The following is a 296-nucleotide window of genomic DNA, read 5'->3' as shown; positions in this document are numbered from 1 at the left end:
GTCCAAACATTTTCATCCTTCCAAGAAGAGATCCTGTATTCATCTTCCATTGTTAGATAGAAATATTAGAGCCAAAGAATTTGCTTTATAGTTTATATTAGAAGTTAAAGGTACATTTTTGTTTCAAACTATGCTTTGTAATGATGATAAGAGTTATTGCTGCTGCTGCTGCTACTAAGTCTCTTCAGTCGTGTCCGACTCTGTGTGACCCCATAGATGGCAGCTCCCCAGGCTCCCCCTTCCCTGGGATTCTTCAGGCAAGAATACTGGAGTGGGTTGCCATTTCCTTCTCCAAT

At 40.9% G+C, this 296-nt stretch overlaps 1 protein-coding gene across 1 annotated transcript in view; it reads left to right on the top strand.

Moving 5' to 3' along the window:
- The window catches only part of LOC104983084 (centromere protein I-like), a 23,401-nt gene that overhangs the window by 7,082 nt on the left and 16,023 nt on the right, over nt 1-296 (top strand). The window lies entirely within an intron of this gene.

This window comes from Bison bison, unplaced genomic scaffold (assembly GCF_000754665.1).
Source record: "Bison bison bison isolate TAMUID 2011002044 unplaced genomic scaffold, Bison_UMD1.0 scf7180017861280, whole genome shotgun sequence".
Taxonomy (NCBI): domain Eukaryota; kingdom Metazoa; phylum Chordata; class Mammalia; order Artiodactyla; family Bovidae; genus Bison; species Bison bison.
This window is presented reverse-complemented; position numbering and strand designations above follow the sequence as displayed.